Raw genomic sequence first — 24,538 nt, forward strand, 5'->3', positions numbered from 1 at the left:
AACTACAGGATCTCTGTGAAACAAGAAAACAACAGGACACCCGAGAGTCCCAGTGAGGTTCCAGTATTGATAGACTAGAAGAACCCAGAGGCAACATACCAGACCAGGAAGTCACTGCAATGAACATTTTCAAGCCAAGAAGCATGGACACGAGTATACTGTGGGACACACTGGAACACATTAAAGTTTTTACAACGAGATTTTTTCTCTGTTGGAGAGGAGGTGCAAAGGAGGAGAACGGGTACGAGAGGAAGAGGAAATGAGTGGAATTTGGTTGCATAATTTGAAATTCACAAATAACCAATGAAAAGTTGAAAACAACAACAAAAGTTGTCAATCAATACTGTCACAGCCACTTACTTGCTATGCTCACCTGTATGAAATAAGTTGTAACAAAATGACATTTCTTTTAATTTTATGTGGGTAATGGTTGTTAGGACCTTCATTTCATATTTATTATTATACTTTTTTGTGTGTGAGTGGCTCTATTTTTAAGCCTATTTAAAAACAGTTAAAGTCAGAGTTCAGACTAGTGAACAACAGACATGATCTGGCCAAGGAATACTGCTTTGAATCACAGGAAATGATACTCTAAAGTAAGGCAGAATTTTCCAACAAACCGTACATGAATGCTACAAAGAAAATGGACACTCATGTTCACCGTGAGTGCATATGCGAATCTGAGCTTCCTTCAGCCCCTTGGTTCTGAGTGCAGGTGCTGCGCGCACTTTGTGAATGAGTGGATACAAGTTTCAAACACCTGTACCCTGTTTGGTGTTGTGAAAGTAAGTGCCTCATGTGATTTTTAACTTTTTTTAAATTATATTTATTTATTGTGTTTGTGTGGGGTGGGGATGCATGTTCCACAGAGTGTGTGTGGAGATCAGTATACCATTTGTGGGAGGTGATTCTCTTATTTGTTCATGTGAGACCTTGGGCTTGAACTTAAATTGCAACGTTTGGTGACAAGCATCCTTACCTGCTGAATCATTTTGCCTACTCTTCATTATATATATGTACATATATATAATGAATGATGAAATTAGAGAAGTTTAAATTTCACTTCCCAATCACTGAACCATGTGCTGAGCAGAAACGTGTGAGACGGCAGGTCTCCCATGATCTTCACCTGTAAGTGTCTTCATTGTTCAAAAATCCTCACAAAAAAACATCTTAATAATTAATAAGAATGCAAAAAAGTACAGAGACATGAAAACAATTACTTTACAGATATACATATCTGGAATCCAGCTGTCTCCAAGTCTGAGTTACAACATCTGACCTCATTTATTCAGTTTTTTTTTTTTTAATATAGCCGTGTATATTGGCAGAACCTCAGTGTGTTACTCTGAGTGTCTATAATAAAATAACATAAACTGGGCAGCATGTAAGAAGCTTTGATACACTGCTAGGTAAAGTCTTTCAGGGGCCCTCTGCGGTAGGCTCCTGTCCTGTTACTTGTTTTCTCATACTTCCAATGTCCATCCCATTTGTCTTTCTAAGTGAGGATTGATCATCTTACTCCAGGTCCTCTTTCTTGCTTATCTTCTTCAGGTGCACATATTTTAGTATGTTTATCCTATCTTATAGGTTTAGTACCCACTTATAAGTGAGTATATCCCATGTTGTCTTTCTGCTTCTAGGATATCTCACTCAGGATGATCTTTTCTAGCTTCCACCATTTGCCTGCAAAGTTCATGATTTCCTTGTTTTTAGATGCTGAGTAGTATTCCATTGTATAAAATTACCATAATTTCTGTATCCATTCCTCCATTGATGGACATCTGGGTTGTTTCCAGGTTGTTGAAGAGCTGTTTCAGAGAAGGTTTTGTCTCCCATTTACCATCATATTGGGACCCTTAGGTCTTTCCGACCAGCTAGGCTTTGCTCCTTCATCTGGTGCCTGCATATTCAGGTGCCTGCACATGCTCAGGCGCCTGGAAGCTCCAACAGGAAGAAGTAGACTCCAGGCAGCATTTGTCCAAAACTGCTGTAACACTGAAAACCAGGGAGTAGTCCCACCTGTTCCACCACCCCCCGCCCTAGCACTCCCTCCCTCTCTGAACCAGGATCTAGGGACTCCCTCATTCAAGCTTCACCTTCCCAGCCTGGCTTGTACCACTTCTGGACTACCTAAGGGAGGAATGGCGGAACCACATAGTTTATATTTTAAATGAACCCCAAGAGTCAAGTTAAAGTATCATTTGCCCCGCCCCCACCCCCAGCCACTGCTGGAGGATTGTAGAATTTTAGGAGGCGGAGTCCACAGGAAGGCCATTGAGGTCTTCTTGTGAGGTCATTGGTGGCGTCCTAAAAGGAGATCTGGGGACCCTGATCTTTTCTGTCTCTCCTTTTCATTTTGGCTGCTGTGAAATGAGCAGCTTTCGTCCATACACATTCCTGGTCATGACGCACCATCTTAAAACACAGGTCAAAGCCAGAGTCAAGCAGACATGGAGCTTAAGCTTCAGAACCAAGACCGAACGCAAGGTTTTCCTTGTTCTAAGTTGTTTATCTTAGGAATTTTGTCAATGGGAAGACATTTAACAAATGTCCTTAGCACGTTCCAGAAAAACTTCCTCCTAATACTAGCATCTATCGAGGGAACATTTCAAAATATGAGTGTGGAAGGGTTAGCGGGGAGATGAACATGAGACTAACATTCAACATATGAAGGTGAAGAGGTGGGTGGGGCCTCAGTTTCTTCACCAAAAATTGAACAAAGAGAAGTTTTGCACAAAATAAAGGACTATTCGTCATTTTTCTATAAACAAAGCAAGTAAACTAAAACATCTGTTTCCTTGCAAAGGTAGAATTATTCAAGTTAAAAAAAAAGTACTACATTCTGATAGTCCGTGAGCACTGGGAAAACCCTTCATTAACCACAGCGGTGTGTTTTTCCCATCTCTATATGCCCAGAGTGTAGACCAATATTTTATATTTAATACATATTCAATAAATATTATATTTATGTGCAATGATGCCTAAATTCTTAAATATGTGCTGGAAAATGCTCAAAAAGGCCAAGTTTTAAATTATGTCATTTCTCGAAATCTGTTTTATTTTCTGTATCGAATATTCATTCATATGTATTCATAGATTCTACTGTTTGCTCTGAATCATTTTATAATCTTTCCACATGTATGCAAATTTATTAAAATAGGGACTGGAAGTCAATCTTCAATCACAGTCGACATTTGTGCTATCATAATATTTATCCTACCAATTTAGGTTATAATAGACTTTTCATCTTTTTTTATTTTAAAAATAAACCTGGTAAAATAAAAAAAATCAAGATATGATAGGCTTATGCTATTTGTTCACTTTTTTTGAAGGCAAGAATTTTCCATGTACTTCAGGTTGGCCTGTAACTAATTATCTTCCTGTCTTGGCCTCCTAAGTATGGTATTACAGGTGTATGCCACCATGCATGGCAACAGATTTAATATATATATAAAAAATTGAGTTCTGAAAATAAATAAATAAACAAACAAACAAACAAATAAATAAATGTAAGTTATTCAGGACTTGGAAGCAGGTAGGCTAATTGCAGAACTTCAGTTCTCCCACTATTCCCCCAAATCCAATTCCCCAGGCTCAGCGGTCTCTCTCTGAGCTCTGTAGCCCACCACTTGTGGCAGCCTCCTTCCTCTCCCCTATCTTTATATCCAGTGGATAACATAGACCTCCCCTCATCATTGCTTTATCCTAACCCCCATACCCAGCAGGCACTGCCAGGGATAGCTCAGACCATCAGGCCAAGATCAGGCTAATTGCAGATCTTCACCTCTATTTCAAAATACAATCCCCAGGCTTATTTCCAGCTCTGTAGCACACCACCTGCTGCTTATCCCCTGCCCCTATCTCCAGGGGATCACACAGCTCTTCCTCTCAAACCTCCATTTGCCCAACTCATCCTATTATCTCAAGTCACTACTTTATCAGGCATCCCTTGAGAAGCCACTGGCCACTCAGGCCAGAGAAAGATGTCGACTAACTTTAGATCTTCACCTCTTCCATATCAGCTTCAAACCCCATCTCGCTCTGGCACCCAGAGAACTCAAACAATCTTCCTGTTTCTATCTCCCCTTCCTCTGTGCACCCATCTCTAGTAGATCACACATCTGTTTTCCTCCAAACTTCCTTCCCCCAATTCACCCCATTATTCCAGTCCCCAACTTCAGTCAGAATTCTCTGTGAAACTTACAGGCCAATGCAGCCAGAGAAGCAGGTACCCTAACTGCAAATCTTCATCTCTTCTCCAACTCAATCCCCCAGCCTTACTCCAACTCTTCTAAGAACGAGAGAAAGCAACAGAAACCAAGGAAGAAAACATCACCCCCCCTCCAAAAGAAGCAAATACCAGCACCTAGAATCCAATGTACAAACAGGCCAAGAAAATATCTCTCCTAGTACCCAGAAATCCTACCACATAGGCTCTGAGTATTACAACATGGCTGAAGCACAAGATAATGATCTGAAAATAGCCTTTGTGCATATGATAGAGGTCCATAAATAGTAAATTAATAAATCTGTTAGTGAAAACTAAAGCAAACAGAAGAAAGAAATGAATAAAACAGCTCAGGAACTGAAAATGAAAGTTGAAATAATTAAAAAAAACTGAGAGAAATCTGATAATGAAAAATTTAGACAGTCCACAAGAAAGCTCAGAGGCAAGTCTCACCAACAGAATACAAAAGAAGGAAGAAAGAATCTCAGGCACAGAAGAAACAATAAAATAAATGAATGCCTTGGTCAAAGAAAATGTTAAATCTAAACAATCCTGGAACAAAACATCGAGAAACTGTGACACTGTAAACAGACAAAACATAAGAATAAAAGGAATAGAGGAAGAAAGTTAAACACAGGTCAAAGGCACAGAAAATATTTTCAACCAAATCATAGAAAAAAATATTTGCCTAACCAAAAGAATGAGTTGCCTATACAGGTATAAGAAGTATAAAAACCACCAAATCAACTGAACCAGTAAACAAATTCCCCTGGGAACATACTAATCAAAACACACAATTATCAGATTAAAAAGGGGGAAGGAGGACTCCCCCTTTTCAGTGGACTAAGAGAGGGGGAAGGTGGAGAAAAAGGAGGAAGGCTGGGACTGGGAGGGGATGAAGGAGGGGCCTACAATCGGGATACAAAGTGAATAAGTTGTAAAAAATAATAAAAGAAAAAGGAAAAAAAAGGTTAGCAATCAACTCAGGTTAAAATATTAAAAAAAATGTCAGTACCATGCATAGTTTTTGTTACTATTGCTCTATAGTATAGATTAAAGTCAGGGATGGAGATACTTCCAGAAGTTCTTTTATTGTATAGGATTATTTTAGCTATTCTGGAATTTTTATTTTTCCATATGAAGCTGAGAATTGTTCTTCTAAGGTCTGTCAAGAGCTGTATTGGTATTTTGATGGGAATTGCATTGAATCTGTAGATTGCTTTTGGTAAGATGGCCATTTTTATGTTAATCCTACTAATCCATGAACATGGGACATCTTTTCATCTTCTGTTATCTTCTTTAATTTCTTTCTTCAGAGACTTGAATTTCTTGCCATAGCCAATGAGCAGCTTAGGCTTCATTTGGGTCCTCTAATAAGGGAAGTAGGGAATTCGTCTGACACAGACCCACCTGCTTTTCTATCATTTCCCCCTGGTGGAACTGCATTGCTAGGCCACAGGGGAAGAGGACAGACACAGTTCTGATGAAACTTGATGAGCTGTGATGAATGTGAAAGGGAGTTCTTTTTTTTTTTCTTGAGGAATAGGAGAGGGGGTCGGGGGAGGGAGAAAGGGTGTGACTGGTAGGGAAGCAAGAATGGGGCTATAACCATGACGTAAAGTGAATAAAAAAATAAATAAAAAGAAAGAAGGAAAGAAAAAAGATTGAAATAGGATATTCTAAGCAACTAAAGAAGCAAGTAGGTGTAGCTATAAGGATGGACACCATATACTTATTAAAGTAATAAAGCACAAAGAAGACATTGCAATTCTAAACAATTATACAGCAAACAAAAGGGCACCGTGTTCATAAAAAATTGTTTAGTACAGCTTAAATCACATCTGGCCCCTTAAAAATGGATGACATCAACACCCAGTTCTTGCCAATTGACAGATTATCTAGACAAAAACAAAACAGAGAAATACAAAAGATAACTGACATTATAAGTAAAATGGACCTAAGAGATATTTACCAAATATTTTACATGGACAGAAAAAAGTGTTCATACTTTCAGAACCTCATGAAACTTTCTCCAAAGTGAATAAATTTTCAGACACAAAGCAGCTCTCAATAGATACAAAAGAATTTAGATATCATCCTGCATCCTATCTGACCACCATGGGTTAGTACATGATATAAGCAACAGAAACAACAAATCAGAACCAAATTCAAAATGGTTCAAGACAGAAATTAGGAAAGAAATTAAAAACTTTCTGTATTTGAAGAAAAATATACAACATTACCAAAGTTATGGGACACAATGAAGGTGGTTGTAATAAACAAGTTTATAGCATAAATGCCTACATAAAACTTGGAGGTATCTCATGCTAGTAACTTAAAGCTCTAGAACTAAAACACACTGAAAAGGAGTAGACAGCAAGAAATAAACTTAGAGCTGAATCAGTAGAAAGAAAAAAATAATGATTCAGGGGATCAGTGAAATAAAGACCTGGTTCTTTAAGAAAATCAGCAAGATTGGCAAACCTTTTATCAGAAATTAACTGTACATCCAAACTAAAATTAGAGATGAAAAGGGAAATATAACAACAGATACATAGGAAATCTAGAGAATCTTAAGGACATACCTTAAAAACCTGTACTCCACCAACTTGAAAAATTCTAAAAGATATGGATAATTTTCTTAATACATACCACTTACTAAAGTTAAATCAAGATCACATAATCGATTTAAACAGATCTATAGCCCCTAGTGAAATAGAAGCAGTCACTGAAAGTCTCCTAACCAAAAGGAGCCCAGTGACAGATGATTTTAACAGTTATTCTACTAGACTTTCAAAGGACTTAATGGCAATAGTCCTCAAACTATTTCCAAAAATAAAGAGAGCAGTAATATTCCCCAATTCATTTTATGAGGCCATATAGTTTTCCTGATACCCAAACCACATAACCACCCAATAAAGCCCAAGAATTACAGAACAATTTCCCTATGAACATAATTGCAAAAATGCTCAGTAAAATACTTCCAAACTGAATCTAAGAACACCTCAAAAAAGTCATCCACAATGATCATTTATGATTTCTCTAAGAGATGCAGGGATATTTAATCATGAAGTGGTAAGTGTAATCCACCATATAAAAAATAAATGCACAAAATGCACACAACCATCTTATTAAACGCTGAGACACAAGTATGCTCTATATCAGCTTGAATGTGGCTATTAGCTGTTAAGTCAATGATAACCAAGCTACAATCCATAGAACCAACAACAGAGGTTGTGTTGAGAGTTAGTGACTATGGTGGGACAGCAAGATCTCCCTAGGAAAGGAAATAGGGTAAGATAGTTGTTGGTGGTTTTAGAAGGATACTGCACAGGAAAGAAAGAGGATGATAATGGAGGGAATGTGGGGAGATGCAGATGAATTAAGGGCCTTTTGAGAGGTGTTATGAAAATCTAATAGGGTAAATGTTTCCTAAAATATATACATATATGAAGTCTATATAGATGAAATTACAAAATATGGGGGAGACAGAGACCCAACGGGATATCTCTTGTCACCAAATGACAGAGCTGTACCTGGAATGGATTATATCTAATTAAGTTGGTTGCTAAAGGAGTTCCATGTGAACCCCAAACAATTCAGACGCTTGCCAAGACTGTAGGTTTCCCCTCAAAACCTGACAGCAGGGCCTGTTAAAGATGATACCTGCTTATCTTTGACGATGGAGAAGTGCAGCTGGTGCACACTGAGAGCCTTCACCCCTAACTTTTAGAATCTTTGCTAAAGAAAGGTACTCTACATGCTGTGTAAGGATAAATGTAAACACAACCCAGTCTCAAACCCTTTGATATACACTGATGTACTGCCCGAGAGATCTGTTAGGGTAGTAGTGGCACAAAGCTTGTAGGAGTAACCAACCATTATCTAATTTGACTAAAGACAGTCTACAAGGCGGAACACACTGGACACTACCTGGGAGCACCAGAACTTCCAACTAGATAGCCCAGGGACTTCCAATGAGATTAAATACTACTGTTCTGAAAACAGCAAAAAGAAATGAGCAGTCAATTGACTCATAGTGACATTCTGCCAGACTCATAGATTAGTGCCTTGCTCTGCTATTAGCAGAGAAGCTTCTTTCTGTAACAAATACAGAGACCCACATCCAATATTAAACAGAGAATGAGAGACTTTGTAACACTCCACGTTACAAGGGATGGCTCCATCAAGTCCTTCTCCTTGGACCCTTTGAAAGAAGAGTCAGGAAAAGTATAAGAGCTATGGGGGATGGGAGACACCAAGAAAACAAGACACTCCAAATCTTTAGGACCGAGGCACATGTGAACTCACAGAGACTGAGACACCATGCACATGGCCTGCACAGTCGGATCCTAAAGCTGCAAGAAGCAGATAAATGTCCCATCCATAACCCAAAAGCAATGTCTAGTTGATAACCACTTGCAAATAAAAATTTGCTTTCCTCCAAGGAATTCACACTGGGGAAACAAATTACTCCTAAGGCTACCTGGCCTATGTGGCCCACAGAAACTGAACTCAAGGGTATCTTCAAAGCTTCCTTGTCTCATAATGTTCTGTCAGGGCTATTCGTATTTTGAAAAAAAAAAAAAAAAAAAAGTCTTTCTCACTTCTGCTCTCTTGGCTTAGGTTCCAGAAAAAGTGAACACTGGGCAGAGTTATTCTACACAGGCACAGCCAAACCTGCTGTTTGCGTCAAAGAACTCTTCTGAGCCTTGACTAAGCTTTATGGCTTTTTATTAAGATTAAGTTTGGTGTGGATAAAGGGCCTCTGAAAGACTCTACGTAGTGTATCAAAGCAGATGCTGAGACTCATAACCAAACCTTCGGCAGGAGGGGGAGTTAGTATGACCTGGAGAGGACAGGAGCTCCACAAGAACCAAATATATCTGGGCACAGAAGCTAGTCTGAGAGTGATTCTCCAACCAGGGACCATGCATGGATATAACCTAGAGCCTCTGCTGGGACATAGCCCATGATAGCTCAGTTTCCAAGTGGGTTCTACCTAGTTAGGGGAAAAGGGACTGTCTTTGGCATGAACTTAGTGGCTGGTTCTTTGACCTCCCTAGCCTCCCATGGGAGGAGCAGCCTAGCTAGGCCACAGAGGAGGACATTGTAGCCAGCCCTAGTGAGACCTGATAAACTAGGGTCAAATGGAAGAGGAGGACCTCCTGTATAAGTGGACTTAGAGAGGGACAAGGTGGAGACGAGGGTGGGGTTGGGAGGGAATGAAGGAGGAGGCTACAGCTGGGACACAAAGTAAATAAACTATAATTAATATAAAAATTAAAATAATTATATAAAAAAAGTTTGATGTGGATAAATAACTGTTATTTTTAGCTACCGAGTTTGCATACTGATTCAGTTTGATTTCCTGAAACTATGATAAAACACATTGGTGAAAGCAATTTAGTGGAGAAAGGGTTAATTTCAGCTCACAGTTACAGCTCACAGTCATACTCTATCATAACAGGGAAGTCACAGATGTGGAACCTTGAGGGAGAATGTCACAGTGCATCCACAACCAGCAACAGAAAACAAAGCACAATAATCATTAGCCCACTTCCTCTACTCTTGCATACTCTAGGACTCCTTACTTAGCCATTTGTGCCTGTCACAGTAGGCAAGCCTTCTCATCTTTGTAAATACAATCAGATAATCTCTTAGATAGATGTCCACAGTCTAACCTGATATCTACAATCCCTTATTGAGACTTTGTTCCCAATTGATTAGAGATTCTTTCTGTGTATACTAGCCGTTTATAAATTAATACTAACCACTTCATTTGCCCTTTGTGATCCATTGTATCTATTGTGGCAGTTGACTAGATATCTGATAACCTAATGGTTCTCACTCCTTCCTATTCCCTGCTTTTTTCTTATGTGTATTGAGGAAATTACACAACTTGTGAGCCTTTGAGAAAAAAAGATTGGGCTGTGTCAACATTTTCTTTTAATATTATTATTATCGAGTACTAGGCATTTACAATGATAAGCAGTACTCTTGTCAGCATAATTTTATAGAATGGAACACATGCATGCACGACTGAAGTGCAGAGATATTGTAAGGTTAAAAGAGTCATGATGTGTAGATTAATTAATACCTGAAAAGTGAGCTGCTGGGACAGAACACCAGAGGACCATGAGAAAAAGGCATCTTCATTAACATCCTATAACAAACAAAGTTTCTATTTTAACATACTCTCTCTTAACTGTGTCTTACTTATGAAGCTTTTCAGAACCAAAGGATATAGGAGAGATGCCAATCGTTGATAAGCTTGAAACACTAAAAGTCAGGGCCTTGCTGTGTAGCAGTTTCTTCTGATATGGAACATTACATCTTCTGATATGGAAAACTTAGGCCAGAAGGTAAACTACTCAAAATAGCTTCAGGAAGTTCCTGAAATGACCAGATTCAGTAGGGCTTCTCTCTCCCAAATGTAAGTGATAATAATGTCAGAGATGTTTGGCCTTGATCCTGAACTAAATGCAAAGGAAAAAGTCTAGCTGAGCACAAATATCCATCACTCTCTGCTTCCTGGCCATAGACACATTGTAACCAACTGCTAAAAACTCTTTTATCTTGGTTATCTTCTCATAGCAGAGTATATCCTTAAACTCTAAGCTAAAAAAAAAAAAAATCTCTTTCCCATTGAGTTGATTTTGCCAAGGCAGTTTATCAAAAGAACAAAAGTAACCAACAGTGACTTCAAAGCACATTTCTGGTTTCTTGGAATTGCAATATCATGGTGGTGGCAAATATGCTATTTGTTCACAATCCTGACTCATGGGTACTGATTACTCATTGTGTCCTTGAAAAAGAGGAATCTCTTGTTTGTCCTCAAAGAAGGGCATCATGTTTCTCCATCTTTTATTAACATGTTAGTCCTTAACTATCTCTCAAAGCTTCACTTGCTATTTTTACTTTCAATATATGAATGGAGGGGGCATAAATAGTCTATACTGATGCTATCCTATGACAAAACTTAACAAATGAGATTGTCATTTTAATAAGGATATAATTTAAACAAAGACAAAGAAAGTGAGTTTTTTAGGTCACACATTTGTTGAATGGTGGATCAAGTTTTCATTACCTTTTGGTTTATGATATTACCATTTTAATGGTAATTTTATTTTGATCAATATTCTTTGTGTTACCCCTATTGTGTAGAAGAGATGTTTTTCATTATTCATTTTGGCCTATAATGATAGACAAAGCTGCATTTTTCTATTCGATTTTGTTGTCACCTGCTACCTGACTTAGGTCTTAGACATCACAGGAATTGGAGTTTAATACAGCTCAGCAACTTTAGGACAAATCTGTGCAGAGGCAAGCAGTTTATAAATCATTACTGAATATAAGCTCAAACCTTGTTTGTTTTAAGTAAAAAGCAAATTTTAGAAGGAACAAACATTGGCATTAGAACATCCCTGATCTCAAGCTATACTACATTAAATAATAATAAAAACTGCATGGTACTAGCATAGAAACAAAATGGTGGATCAATAGAATTGAATAGAAGACCCAAAAATATACCACATACCTATGGATACGTGATTTTTGACAGAGAAGCCAAAATCATACAATGGAAAAAGACAGCTCTTCAACAAATGGTGCTGGTCTAACTGGATATCTACATGTAGAAAAATGCAAATAGATCTATATTGACTACCCTACACAAAATTAAAGCCCAAGTGGATCAAAGACCTCAACATAAAACCAGACACTAAACCTCTTAGAAGAAAAAGTAAGGAAGAGCCTTGAACACATTGGTATAGCAGACAATTTCCTGAACAGAACACCAACAGCACAAGCTCTAAGATCAACAATCAATAAATGGGACCTCATGAAACTGAAAAACTTCTGTAAAGCAAAGAGCACTGTCGTCAGAACAAAACAACACCCTACATACAGATTGAGAAAGAATTAGAGGGATAATATCCAGAATATAGAAAGAACTCAAGAAGTTAAACAACAAAAAAATCAGGTAATCCAATTAAAAAATGGGGTACAGAGCTAAACAGAGAATTTTTTTTAACAGAGAATTCCTTTTTCCCTTTTTTTTAAAATTTTTCATCAATTACACTTTATTCATTCTGCATCCCTCAATAAGCCCCTCCTTCCTCCCCTCCCAATCCCACCATCCCTCCCCTTTCTGCATGCATGCCCCTCCCCAAGTACACTGATAGGGGAGGTTCTCCTCTCCTTTCTGATCTTAGTCTATCAGTTCACATCAAAAGTGGCTGCATTGTCCTCTACTATGGCCTGGTAAGGCTGCTCCCCTAGAGGGGGAGGTGATCAAAGAGCAGGCCACTCAGATTATGTCAGAGGCAGTCCCTCTTCACATTACTATGTAACCCAATTGGACTCTGAACTGCCCTGGGCTACATCTGTGCAGGGGTTCTGGGTTATCTCTATGAATAGTCCTTGGTTGGAGTATGAGTCTCTGGGAAGTTCCCTGTGTTCAAATTTTCTTGTTCTGTTGCTCTCCTTGTGGAGACCCTGTCCTCTCCTGCTCTTACTATTTCCCAGTTCTTACCTAAAATTCCATTCACTCTGCCCAACGGTTGCCCATCAGGCTCAGCATCTGCTTTGATAGTCTGAAGGGCAGAGGCTTTCAGAGGCCCTCTGTGGTAGGTTCCTAGGTTGTTTCCTGTTTTCTTCTTCTTCTGATGTCCATTCTCTTTGCCTTTCCGGATAGGGATTGGACATTTTAGTTAGGGTCCTCTCTCTTGCTTAGTTTCTTTAGATGCACAGGTTTTAGTGGGTTTGTCCTATGTTGTATGTCTATATGAGTGAGTATATACCATGTGTGTCTTTTTGCTTCTGGGACAACTCACTCAGGATGATCCTTTCCAGATCCCACCATTTACCTGCAAATTTCATGATTTCCTTGTTTTTCATTGCTGAGTAATATTCCATTGTGTAGATGTACCACAATTTCTGCATCCATTCTTCAGTTGAGGGGCATCTGGGTTGTTTCCAGCTTCTGGCTATTACAAATAAAGCTGCTACAAACATGGTTGAACAAATGTCCTTTTTGTGTACTTGAGCCTCTTTTGGATATATGCTCAGGAGTGGTATGGCTGGATCTTGAGGAAGCGCTATTCCTAGAATTCTTAATGGAGAAATATAGAATGGCAGAGAAACACTTAAAGAAATGCTCAACATCCTTAGTCATCAAGGAAATGCAAATCAAAACGACCTTGAGAGTTCACCTTATACCCATCAGAATGGCTAAGATGAAGACTCAAGTGACAATACATGATGGAGAGGATGTTGAGAAAGGGGAATCCTTCTCCATTGCTGGTGGGAATGTAAACTTGTACAACCACTTTGGAAATCAGTCTGGTGCTTTCTCAATTAGGAATAGTGCTTTCTCAAGATCCAGCTATACCACTCCAAGGCATATATCCAAAACATGCTCAAGTATACAACAAGGATATTTGCTCAACCATATTTGTAGCAGCTGTATTCATAATAGCCAGAACCTGGAAACAACCCAGATGTCCTCAGTGGAGGAATAGATACAGAAATTGTGGTACATTTACACAATGGAATACTACTTGGCAATTAAAAACAAGGAAATCATGAAATTTGCAGGCAACTGGTGATATCTAGAAAAGAGGATCCTGAGTGAGGTATCCCAAAAGCAGAAAGACACACGTGGTACATTCTAACTTTTAAGTGGATATTAGACATATAATATAGGGGAACCATACTAAAATCTATTCACCTAAAGAAGCTAAGCAAGAAGGCGGACCCTGGATAAAATGATCAGTCCTCACTCAGAAAGGCAAATGGGACGGATATCAGAAGAGGTAGAAAACAGAGAACAGGACAAGAGCCTACCACAGAGGGCTGTTGAAAGACTCTGTCCAGCAAGGTATCAAAGCAGATGCTGAGACTCATAACCAAACATTGGGCTGAGTGTAGGGAATCTTGTGAAAGAAGGGGGAGATAGGAAGACCTGGAGGGGACAGGAGCTCCACAAGGAGAGCAACAGAGCCAAGAAATCTGGACCCACGGGTCTTTACTAAGACTTATACTCCAACCCAGGAACATGCATAGAGATAACCTAGAACCCCTGCAGAGGTAACCCATGGTAGCTCATTCTCCAAGTGTGTTCCCTAGTAATGGGAACAGGGACTGTCTCTGACATGAATTCTGTGGTTGGCTCTTTGACCACCTCCCCCTGAGGAGGGAACAGCCTTACCAGGCCATAGAGGAAGACAATGCAGCCAGTCCTGAGGAGACCTGATAGGCTAGGGTCAGAAGGAAAGGGTGTGTGTGGGGGAGAACCTCTCCTGTCAGTGGACTTGGGGAGGAGTTGAGGGAAGGGAGATGCAATTGGGAGGGGATGAGGGAGAGGGCTACAGCTGGGATTCAAAGTCAATAAACTATAATTTATAAAAAAAAAAGTATAAAAGAAGTTAGAAAATGTTAGACACTGGAGCTTGTCATGGAACAGGAGTTTCTGGAGTTCAAAAAGTACTTTGGTAACTACAAAGTAGACAGATAATATCAGGCACAATGGATACTATAAATGTGAAGATATCAGTAAATTAGTGAAGTGACTGTACATTCCATCCGTGGAGGCCTTAAAGTAGCTGCTAGATGTTGGTCATGAACTAGAGTGTTTGACCTCAGCACACTCCAAGTTGCTATCGAAGCCCTAACTCTCCTTAACAATAGGCACAGCAGATTTCTCCTTAATACAACCCTGTCATAAATGCCAGTTAAACAACAATCATGCACAGATGAGGAGAAAGCCAATCTTCTCTGAAGTGATCTTGAGCTACACAGATATAGTTGCAGCAGTGCTTATAGAAATAAGCACTCCATGGGGTGTAGGGTCTTCTAGTCATTTTTTGCATTAATGTTATGCTAAGTATTTGCCAGTGAGCTATATAAGAGCAACTGGGATCTTTATGCAAACTGGAGGGTGTTTGTACATGTATGTGGTGTATGCATGTATATATAGTTTTATATATATGTATATATATTTTATATATGTATATATATGTATAGTTTTATATATATGTATATATGTTTTATTGGCTTGATACAAGCTAGAGTTAGTTATCTGGAGAGAGGAACTCTAATTGGAAAAAAGGCCTCTATCACATCCCTGATAGGTAAGGCTATAGGGCATTTTTCTTATTAATTATTTGTTGAGGGAAGGCCCTGTCCAATATGGATAGTGCTACCCTTGGTGTGTTCCTCAGTAGTCTAAGAAAGCAGGCTAAGGAAAACACAAAAAGCAAGCCATTCCTCCCTCCATTCAGTCTCTAGATCCTTGCCCTGGATTCCTTCATAGGGGACTGTAAAATGAAAATGAAGTAAACCCTTTGATTCCCAAGTTGCGTTTGGTCATGGTGTTTATCACTGCATTAGAAACACAACAAATACAGTGAGCTTACTTCTATATCAGTATAAATTCAGATCTATATTTCTATTGCTTTGTAATTTAATTTTTTTCTGAGTTCAGTTGCTATTTTAGTCTGTTTAGCTGGCCAGTAAGTATATGGGATCCTCATGTCTCTGACACCCAAGCATTGAGTTTTAAGTCACATAAAACCTGGTTACTATGCATGATATTTAAAAAATTTTTAATTTAATATTTTTATTAATAACAGTTTATTGGCTTGGTATCCCAGCTCTAGCCCCATCCCTTACTCTGTTTCAATCCCACCTTCCCTCCCTCATCTCCTCCCATGCTCTTCTACAAGTCCACTGACAGGGTAAGTCCTCCTCCTCTTCCATCTGACCCTAGCCTATCAGGTCTCATCAGGATTTGCTGCACTGTGTTCCTCTACAGCATGGTATAGCTGCTCCTCACTCAGGAGGAGGTTATCAAAGAGCCAGACACTGAGTTCACATCAGAGACAGTTCCTGTTTCCATTACTAGGTAACCCACTTGGACATGAGCTGTCATGGGCTACATCTGTGCAGGGGTTCTAGGTGACCTCCATGCACAGTCCTTGGTTGGAGTAGCAGTCTCAGAAAAGTCCCCTGCACCCAAATATTCTGGATCAGTTGCTCTCCTTGTGGATATCCTGTCCCCTCATGTCTTTCTATGTCCTTCTTTCATAAGATTCCCTGCACTCTGTACAATGTTTGCTTATGAGCCACAGCATCTGCTTTGATACCCTGCTGGGTAGAGTCTTTTAGAAGTCCTCTGTGGTAGGCTCTTGTCCTGTGTCCTGTTTTCTCCCTCTTCCCATTTGTCTTTCCAAGTGAGGATTGATCATCTTACCCAGGGCGCTCCTTCTTGCTTAGCTTCTTTAGGTGTACAGATTTTATTATTTTTACCTATATTATATATCCAATATCCACTTAGAAGTAAGAATATAGCATGTGTGTCTTTCTGCTTCTGGGATACTTCACTCAGGATGGTATTTTCTGGATCCCACCATTTGTCCCACCATTTGGCTGCAAATTGCATGATTTCCTTGTTTTTAATTGCCAAGTAGTATTCTATTGTGTAAATGTACCGCAATTTCTGTATCCATTCCTCCTTTGAGGGACATCTCGGTTGTTTCCAGGTTCTGGCTATTATGAATAAAACTGCTACAAACATGGTTGAGCAAATATCCTTGCATACTGGAGCATATTTGGGATGTATGCCTAGGAGTGGTATAGCTGGATATTGAGGAATCAATATTCCTAACTGACTGAGAAAGTGCCAGATTGATTTTCAAAGTGGTTGTACAAGTTTACATTCCCACCAGCAATGAAGTAGGGTTACCCATTCTTCACATCCTCTTCATCATGTATTGTCACTCGAGTTTTTGATCTTAGCCATTCTGATAGGTATAAGATGAACTCTCAGGGTCGTTTTGATTTGAATTTCCCTGATGACTAATGACTTTGAAAGTTTCTTTAGTGTTTCTCTGCCTTTCTATATTCCTCTAGAGAAAATTCTTTTTTAAACTCTGTACCCCATTTTTAGGTGGATTTCTTGATTTTTTTTTTTTTGTTTTTGTTTAACTTCTTGATTCTTTCTATATTCTGGATATTAGTCCTCCATCAGATATAGGGTTGGTGAGGATCCTTTCCTAATCTGTAGGCTGTCGTTCTTTTCTAATGACGGTGTCCTTTGCTTTACAGAAGCTTTTCAGTTCCATGAGGTCCCATTTATTGTTGATCTTAGAGCCTGTGCTGTTAGTGTTCTGTTTAGGAAGTTGTCTCTTGTGCCAATGAGTTCTAGGCTCTTCCCCACTTTTTCTTCTAAGCAATTTAGTGTGTCTGGTTTTATGTTGAGGTCTTTGATCCTCTTGGAATTTGTTTTGTGCATTGTGATAAATACAGAACTATTTGCATTTTTCTACGTGTAGATATCCAGTTAGAACAGCACCATTTGTTGAAGACGGAGTCTTTTTCCATTGTATGATTTTGGCTTCTTTGTAAAAAATCAAGTATCCCTAGGTGTGTAGTTTTTTTTTTTCTAGGTCTTCAATTTGATTGATCCACCATTCTGTTTCTATGCCAGTACCATGCAGTATTTATTAGTATTTCTCTGTAGTACAGCTTGAGATCAGGGATGATGCTACCTCCAGATGAAATGTTCTTGTATTCAATCTTTTTGCAATTCCATGGTGTTTTTTTTTCCATATGAAGTTAAGAATTGTTCTTTCAAGGTATGTAAAGAATTGTGTTGGTGTTTAGATGGAAATTGCATTGAATCTGTAGATTGTTTTTGGCAGGATTTCCACTTTCACTATGTTATTCCTACTATCCATGAGCATGGGAAATCTTTCCATCTTCTGATATCTCCTTCAATTTCTTTCTTTAGAAACTTGAAGTTTTTTTCAAACAAGTCTTTCACTTGCTTGGTTAGAGTCACACCATTGTACTTTATGTTACTTGTGGCTATTGGGAAGGGTGTAGTTTCCCAAATTTCTTCTAATCCCTTTTGTCTTTCGTATACAGAGGCTACTAATTTTTTTTAAATTGATTTTGTATCCAGCAACTTTGCTGAAGGTGTTTATCAGCGGAAGGAGTTCTCTGGTTGAAATTTTGGGGTCACTCATGTATTTTATCATCTGCAAAGAGTGATACTTTGATATCTTCCTTTCCGATTTGTATCCCCTTCATCTCCTTTAGAGATCAAGCTCTATTGCTCTATTATTGCTCTAGCTCGGTTTTCAAGCTCTATATTGAAGAGATATGGAGAGAGTGGGCAGCCTTGTCTTGTCCCTGATTTCAGTGGGATTGCTTTAAGTTTCTCTCTGTTTAGTTTGAGGTTGGCTATAGGCTTGCTGCATATTGCCTTTACTATGTTTAGGTATGTGCCTTGTATCCCTGATCTTTCCAAGACTTTAAACCTGAATGGATGTTATATTTTGTCTAATTCTTTTTCAGCATCTAAAGAGATGATTATGTACTTTTTCTCCTTCAGTTTGTTTATGTGGTGGATTGCACTGATGGATTTTCATGTGTTGAACCACGCCTGCACGCCTGGGATGAAGCCTACTTGGTCATGGTGGATGTTATCTTTTAAGTGTTCTTGTGTTTTCAAGTATTTTATTGAATATTTTTGTATCAATATTCACAAGAGAGATATGTCTGAAGTTCTCTCTTTTGTTGGGTCTTTGGCATGATATCTTATATAGTTCCTGGGGATCTGAACTCAGAACCTTGTGGTTGGATACCAAACATGATTCCACTCATGCTGTAGATGATTGATATAAAACAGAGGTAGATAAGATGAGGTCAGCAGCTGTGAGTGTTTCCCTTTCTTTTTTTAATTTTTTCTATTTTTATTTACATTTTATTAACTCTGTATTTCAGCTGTATCCTGGTGTTACCCTTTCTTAATGGACAATTGTTAATGCTAGATTTACAGACACATTCATAATTGCATTTACAGTACAGTATGGGCTTTCTTACAAGACTCAATAGGGCATCTCAGTGATAAATTTATAAGATCAGATATTAGTAAAACTGAAATAACACTAATGTCTAATGTTTATTTGAATACACACCTCTTTCAGTAGGTGAATGTAAAGAAAGTTGGCATTAATCTTTGGGGATTTAATTAAAGAGTTAACAAATTGTCAAAAATTTTAGGCTAAAACAAAAGCACAGATAGGATTGTATTCCTTTTATGAGCAGTTACAGTGTCACTAAGCATCTGTGATAAGTCAGGAATACCAAATATTCCCCCTGATCTCTATGAGAGCTAATTAGCTGCATAGAAACAGAAGTCGACAGGGTTCTTAGCTTCTATATTGTGTGTGTGTGTGTCAGAAGTTTGGTAAAGAGCATGAACATAATACTTCATAAGCACTTACTTTAACACTACCCACAATCTCATTATTGTCCAATTGCTTATTTTTATTATTTCTTGTGAAGGAAAAATAAAATTATGTATGGATCAGTTCCTCAGGAAATCTGATAAATTTCTCTGTCAAAGAACTTAAAGGGAAAGGCGGCACAGTGTCTCTGGAAAAAATGCATCTGCAATTGATTTCAAAGATGAAGGGAAAACACAAAACCAAGAGATATTGATATAGGTAGATGAATACAGATGGATAAATAATATACAGCTACATATAAATATACAATATGTAGAAAAAATATTTAAACATTTGATTAATTGAGCTGCTAATATTGTTAAACTTTATAACCTTCCATTAACCTTTAAAATGGTTCAGTAGACAGTAGAGTTCTCAGATAATATTAACAATTCTGGTTGGGTCTTTCAAAAAGTAAGGTAAAAAGAAAAATTTCCTTGAATCTAAAACAGTGGTAAGGAAGAAAGACGAGGAATAAGGGAAGACAGTGAAGAGTGGAAAAGATGGAAGAAGAGAGGGGACTGGATAGTGGATCAAGGAGAAAAAAGGAGTGCAGGAAAATCCATAATGCTGAAATAATGCAAACCAAGCTGAGACAGACATGAAGTTAAGAAGGATGATTTTTAGCCTATAACTTTAATTCACAGAGAAAAATGAAATCATATTTTAAGTATGCTTTCTCTTTTTTTGCTTCATTCTCAAAGTTAATTTCCAGACTTGCATTTATCTATTTTTTTAAATCACTTTTATATTTAATTTCTTTCTGAAATTACGAGACACATTTGAAATTAAATTGGAGAATACCTTCATACCTTTGGCATCTTGAGGGTCTTAATAACGTTTAATCTCATGGCAGAATCACTAATAAGATATATTGGATAACATGGCTAAGTACATAGCTGTGGAAAAGTTGAATACAAATTGAGTTTTTAATTTTGACTTCTGATCATAATATAATAAAATAAAAGTACCTTTTTGCGGTATATAACCAAAATGAATGGTTGAAACATTTGAAGCAATTCATTTAACTCATGAGACAACTAGCAGTAAAATCCTTAGCACTGAAAATGGAGAAAGTGAGGCTAGGCTCAGGGCTGCTTTTATATCTATTTTATTTATCCATCTATCATCTATATAAATATTTGATTATCTGTGTATGCATGCTTGTGTGTGTGTGTGTGTGTGTGTGTGTGTGTGTGTGTGAGTGTGTGCAGGCATGCCCCTCCCCTACACACGGGTACCAGTCCACCTGTGTTGGTCAGAAGGCAACTTGCATTGGTCCTTTGCTTTAAACATGGGGGTCTTGTGACTCAAAGCTGTGTCGGGCTTGGTGGGCTTTACTCACTAAGCCACCACTCTAGCCTCATTTAGGTTTGCATACAGGATCTCCCTTTGTTGCTCAGGCTGTTCTATAACTCATTACGTAACCTTGAACTCATGGCAGTTCTCCTGCCTCAACAACCTGAGGGCTGGGTAAACAGATGTGAGCCACCACACGCGGTTTCCAGTTTTAACTGGAGGAAATTCCTTCTCAGGTGCAGTCAGGGAAACCCCTCCAGGAGAGTCAGAGAAGAAAAAAAAATAGTTATCCAAACTCGAGGTGAGAACTATTTATATCCCTGTGCTGTGTGTGTGTGTGTTTGTCTAACCATCAAAGTGCAGCCCACAGACAACTATGGTATTATATGTTAACCAAAATTTTAAAATAAAAAGTTTTAAGAGGACAGGATTGCTAGCTTGCTTGCTTTGCACAGTGTGTACTCTATACATGTGTGGGATTATCACACTCCAACCCATGAGCATGTACAAAATTAATAGTAATTAATAAAGAATTGGAAAAAGAATGCCTGTGTCTGTGTGTCCAGAGGAAAGCAAACCCGTTGGAAAATGCTGTATGTGCCTTCACTTACTGCTGTTATATATGGAGCAGAAGAGTGTGCTCCTACTTTTAAAGACAGTTGTGCTGATTTTCAGTATCTGTTGCAGTGGTCTGCCCATGTGCTGGGTGAAGAGCAGGCACAGGCAAAGCACAAGATGCTTCCAGGTAAAGAACGAGGGATGTGTGAACCGCATGATTCCCAAATATTTAAATCTGCCCATAGCAGGGAGCTCCTTAGGAGAGATCCATTGAATACATAGGATTTCAGTCAACAGGATCTGTTATCCTAACACTGGGATGAATAAACTTTTCGTAGAATATATGTCAAGCCTCGCTTTTTTTTTCCCAAAGAAAACCCCTACAAAACAGTTCTTAAAATGTTTGGAAAAACACAGAATGACTGAACTAAAGCAAATGTTCTTTTAAGAACAAACAAACAAACAAACCCACAAAATGTATCACTCAGAAAGCACCATGACTGAATCATTTGCCAGAAGTCCCAACTCAGAACACTGTTGGATTGGGCATCATCTTAAACACATGAACTTTTGGGGGACACCTTGTATCCATGAAATACACTGGAAATGTTGGGGGGAAATTGCCCTGAAGGAATAAAACTTGAAATGACAAAAACGAGCAACAATAATAAATCATAAACAGTAGTGAAAGACAGTTTTAAGGAAAGAATAACAAATGGATATGATAACAAAAAAAAACTTTCAAATGAAACAGGAAATTAATAGCATAGTGTGACGACTAGGTAAATATAGATAATTTCACAATGAAGTTTCTATTAAATAATAATGTCTATTCTATTTTTTTGAAATGACCTTTAAAATTTATACATTTTTAGAGAAGTTAGTGCAAGGATTATCCATTTTGGAATTGTCAGCCAGTGATATCCATCCCACAAACTCCTTCCAAACATTACAGCCTATTGACAGTGCTAACAGTTATCCTACAGAACTTGACAGTAAGACCCTGTTACTGAAGGTCTACATTTCTGAGCCACAGAACATAGAAATGTTAAACTAGTCCTAACCTGAAAGCTACATGTCTACTGGCTGTATTTCAGTGCTGGAAAATGCTGTGCTGGGTCCTGGAAGAAGAGTAATATTCAATCATAAGTAATCATCAGTCATACCCAGCTGTGAGCCCTGTAAACAATGACAGCCTGTCAAGACATGCCTGCTGTGCAGTAGTGACAGAAATACAGTAGGAGGAACCAATTACTTTCTACGTAGGGTTAGGGTCTGGTCTACAAAAGGAAACACACACCTGGTAACCTTACTAGAGCCAAGAACACTTGGAGAGCCAGGTCCTAGGTCCTAGCAGTGAGCCTGTTACAGTTACTGTGCTAAAGAGACATAGTATGAAACTGACTTCTGATAACTTGTCAGCATACTCACAGATTAGTCTCTCTCTCTGCTCTAACTGAAGAACCTTCGTTTATGTAATAGATGACACTTAACTCAGAGACCCAGAATTGGTCATGGTATAGAGATTATTCTTAGTTTTGAATGAATCAAAATTCATTAATATAACATTAAATAAAATAAAACCAATTATAAATAAAATATGAAATTTAACTATATGTAAAGTATTCATGTAATTAAAATCTATGTATTTAAATGCAATGAAATATTTAAATAAAGTAAATTTTAATTAAGCTTATATAATTTATGTATGCTACCTATATGTATATCACATATCATAAATTTTATATATGGCAATGTTATATTGATGCATTTAATGTTTATAATATATTCTCTCTAGTCCATATTGAATGTTATCAATACATTTTAGAAAATATTAGGAATATAATTATGAGGCTGAATATTGATTGTTATCTTGACTGGATCTAGAACCAACTAGTGGATAATCTCTTTGCATCTCTGTGAGGGATTTTCTAGATTTCGTTAACATAGGGAGAAAGCCATACCCTTACTGTGGGCAAAAACAGTCCATGAGCTGGGGCTCTAGGCTGCATATAAAGAGAAATCATGTTAATCATGCTCGTCATCTTGGCTGGCTCTAGAACCAGCCAAGAGAGAAGCTTCTGGGCACATCTGTGAGTGACTTTTGATTAAATAGTTGAAGTGGGAAGACACATCCTAAATCTGGAGGGCATCTTCTAGTGGTGTCTTAGAAAGAAGGGGGTTCAAAAGGAAAACACTTCATTGCCGACTTTATCCACGCTGTTTGCCTTAAATCTAGAAAAACCACTTAGTATTATTATTGTGCGAGGTTGAACAGGAATCTATATTTTGAGAAATTTTAGGGATGTCAAATGTAAAATGAAAGCACTAGGCACCTGGAAAATACTGAAAATGTCAATTTCCTTATTAAAACATGCACTGCTTAATTAGAAAGAGCAAGCTGTTACCCAGCTTACCTTTCCACGTTATGGAAGCCAAGATCTTAGCTATAGTGGCCTCATGCTTCCTTCCTCCCAACTATTTTCCTTTTCCCACCCTGAAGTACCCAAATGATAAGCATAACAAACTGTAAAATGGAGCTCCTTTTTTTTTTTTTTAACAGTGCACTCATTTTGTCCTGGTCCCATACACCCTCACTCCCTTTCCTCCATTCCCTTCTTCTAGTCCACTGAAAGAGGGAGTCCTCTTCCCCTGACATCTGATCCTAGCCTATCAAGTCTCATCAAGACTATCTAGATCCTCTTCCTCTGTGGCCTGGCAAGGCTGCCCCACCATGGGAAGTAATCAAAAAGCAGACAACGGAGGAGTGGAGGAGTTCATGACAGAGGCAGCCCCTGCTCCTCTTACTTGGAAACCTACATCGAGACTGAGTTGCCTATGGGCTACATCAGAGCAAAAGGTCTTGGTTTTCTCCATGCATGGTCCTTGGTTAGTGTATCAGTCTCTACAGGCCCATGCTGGGTTCAGTTTTTTTGGCTTTGTCAGTCTCCTTATGGAGCTCCTGTCCCCTCCAAGTCTTTCTGTCCTCTCCTTCTCCCATAAAATTCCCTGTGCTCAGTCTAAAGTCTTGTTATCAGCCTGAGCATCTGCTTCCATACCCTGTAGGGTGGAACCTTTTAGAGGATCTCTATGATAGGCTCCCGTCCTGCTCCCTCTCCTCTACCGTTTCTGGCGAATATCCAGTTTGTCA

The sequence above is a fragment of the Meriones unguiculatus genome, chromosome 12 (genome assembly GCF_030254825.1).
Source record: "Meriones unguiculatus strain TT.TT164.6M chromosome 12, Bangor_MerUng_6.1, whole genome shotgun sequence".
In the NCBI taxonomy this organism is placed as follows: Eukaryota; Metazoa; Chordata; class Mammalia; order Rodentia; family Muridae; genus Meriones; species Meriones unguiculatus.